This window comes from Bos grunniens, chromosome X (assembly GCF_055505025.1).
Source record: "Bos grunniens cultivar Pamir isolate PY7600 chromosome X, Bosgru_T2T1.0, whole genome shotgun sequence".
Taxonomy (NCBI): domain Eukaryota; kingdom Metazoa; phylum Chordata; class Mammalia; order Artiodactyla; family Bovidae; genus Bos; species Bos grunniens.
This window is the reverse complement of record NC_141194.1, coordinates 38,249,373-38,252,548: the sequence shown is the minus strand read 5'-3', so window position 1 is coordinate 38,252,548 and position 3,176 is coordinate 38,249,373.

Below are 3,176 nucleotides of genomic sequence, written 5' to 3'. Positions count from 1 at the left end.
AAATATTGTCCATTTGTGGGGGGAAAAATATAAAGGAATTAGATTGGAAATCCAGTGGGGTTTTTTTGTTTGCTTGTTTGTCTAGTTTCTATTTCCTGATTTCCCCCGGAACATCACCCCTCCCCCACTCTTAGTCCTGGAACTTGGGCAGGGTTTTGTAGTGGTGTGCTGGCCATCACTTCCACTAGCTCTGTTTGTGATTCTGCCATCCCTTCAAATTCCGTGTTCAATGGCATCATGACAGCCACATGCAATCAGCCATGGTGAGAATATTTATACCAGTGACCCTGGCAAACCCTGCAAATAAGCATCTCCTTCTTCTCATTCCAGAGCTGGTTGTTAAATGTTTAACATCACATCCTTGAGCTTCTACTCCATTCCATAGCCATATGATCTAAGAATGGCCAATCAGCATATTTCACCTTCTTGGCTTCAGTGACAGGTTCAGAGATGGATGCACGTCCAGAGCCAGACCCCTGACAAGCAATCTTGAGATGTTTGTTGAAAAAATTTGGAGAAAAAGTCCTTTTTAGTGGGAAGGTAAGGAGGAAGCTGATAATGTCAAAGTCACCACTATATGGATGTTATCTCACCTGAAAGAAGGAAAGAACAAGATACAAAGTGCTGGTGACTAGGCTGGACTAACCCTTGGATTTAAAAGGAAAATGACCCTATAAGTTCCCCCTTCCTTTTCCTTGATGAGCCAGTTGGAGTTGGAGTTCTGTCATGTGACATCCAGGGGTCCCTCTAAGAGAGCTGTATTACATGTTACCAAGTTTTATCTGTCTGCTTGTGGTAGAGAGTTTAATGGCTACAAATTCCTCCTCTCCCAGTAGGCACGCTCCTTTGCAATGTGATTGCAGTTTCTTCCTACAAGAAGTGGAGTCTATGTCCCCCTCCCTGGAATCTGAACTGGCCTTGTGACTTGTGTTGCTGATGTAGCAGGAGCAAGGCTATACAACTTGTGAAGCCAGGAGATCTTGTGGCTTCCACCTCCCGCTCTCTTGGAACCCTGAGGCCACCATGCTCTGACATCATCATCCATGTCGGATGAAGGACCACATAGACAAAGATGCTCAGCAGACCCAGCTATCCCTACTGAGTCCAATGCCCAGCCAACCCTCAAGCTGAATGCAGCCCATGGAGTGAGCCCAGGCAAGATCAACAAAGAACCTGAAGCCAACACCCAGAATCAAGAAAAATAATAAATAACTGTTTTAAGCCTCTCAGCCTTGGAGTAGTTGTTACACAGCAAAAGGTACTTAATGGATTTTGCATCTGAATTTTATTTATCCATTAATGAGGGGATAAAAGTCTTATGTTTGGGAAGAGAGTTGGGGCTCTGGAGCCAGAAAGTTGGACTTGAGCCCAGGTTCCACTGCTTAGCAGCTGTGTGCCCTTGGGACACTTGTTTAATTTCTCTGGGCTTCAGTTTTCCCATCTGTCAAGTGGGGATAATAATAGCAGCTATCTTGCAGGATTGTCACAAGGATTAAATAAGCTAAAAGCTTATTATATGCCCAGTCTTTGGCATAAGCAAGCACTCCGTAAGAGTTAGCTACTATAACTATTAGGTGTAGCACTTACGCTATATGAAATAAATCTAAACTCTTTGTTGAATGCAAGAACAGTGATTCTGACTACAGTAAGTGTTGCAGGTTGAGCTTAGGGTATTGTTATGGTAGAATTCCAACTTACCCAGTAATGTCTGTAAGGAGTGGTGGGGGTGAGAGGGCACCACCAATCTATTAGCATTTGTGATCAAAGAGACCCCTGGGAAAGAACTCACCCTAAGTGTGAAGGATGGTGAAAGTGAAGTCGCTCAGTCATTTCTGACTCTTTGCAACCCCATGGACTATAGCCTACCAGGCTCCTCCCTCCATGGGATTCTCCAGGCAAGAGTACTGGAGTGGGTTGCCATTTCCTTCTCCAGGGGATCTTCCCGATCCAGGGATCGAACTCGGGTCTCCCACATTCCGGGCAGATGCTTCAACCTCTGAGCCACCAGGGAAGCCCATGAAGGATGGTAGTAAATACTAATGGTCTACACTTATTGAGTACTTATTATATGCCAGACACTCTAAGTGCATGACATGGGTTATCTCATTGAACTTCACAGCATTCTTAGAAACATAGGTGCTGCTAATATCTTTATTTGCAGATAAGAAACTGAGGCTCAGAGAGGTTAAGTTACAAACCAAAGGTCACACAGCTAGTGAGAGTGGAGCTAAGCGTTTCAGCCCCAGACAGCTGATTCTAGAGCCTGTGCTCCTAACCTCTTACCTCACTGCCTTGGTGCTTGGACCAATGGGCCAGAGCTGGTCAGCACCATCAACCTTCACAAAGATGATCCTGCCTCCAAGCCCTGAGGCAAGGGGGAGGAATATATAATTAAAGGGCCTGGGAATTCTCCACCTTCAGTGGGCACTGAACATGTACCTGGCAGTTCTGATGCCAGTCCCTTGATGGCCTACAGGAGCTGGTTCCTCTGCCCAGACACCCGCCATCTGGCATAGGGTTTGGGCACTCCAGTCAGACATTACTGGTTGCCAGAGGCTGTTGGGGCATCTCTGGCAGGGTTGGGTAGCAGCAACAGTGCCTTTGGAAGGCTTTGAGGGTGAGAGGGCCATTTTGACTTAGGCAGACTCTGCCACAGCAGCGGTAGGAAGGCTCAGAACCAGAGGGAAGTAATCTGAGGGGCTCCTGGTCTCTGAAGAGTGAGTGGGAATAGAGCCAGAGGCACTGGGCTGTTAATGGCTCTGACCATGATGCTATTCTTACTCCAGGGGACTCCAGGTTGCAGGACCTGTCAAAGGCCACCATGAATCCAGGTGTTGGCCAAGGCAGTATACACAGAAAAATCTCTATCCCCAGAAACATCTCCTGGTCTAACATAAGGAGCTCCAGTTGTTCACGAGCAGCCCTGAAGACCCATCACATTGCATCCCCTTTTGCTAAAGTCCATGCTTAAATTACAGCCACTTTGAGGCTAGGGTGAGGGAGTCACTTGGCTTACACGGGAATGTAATTTTGGAGAAAGTCCATATAAACATTTCTCTCTTCAGAGACTTGAGGATTCGCAAACGATGCTTCCATCGCAAATAATCAAGCTTGTAGAGTTCCCCAACTGTCCTCATCTCTGTGCCATTCATCAAGATGTCCAGGAAGCAAAATGG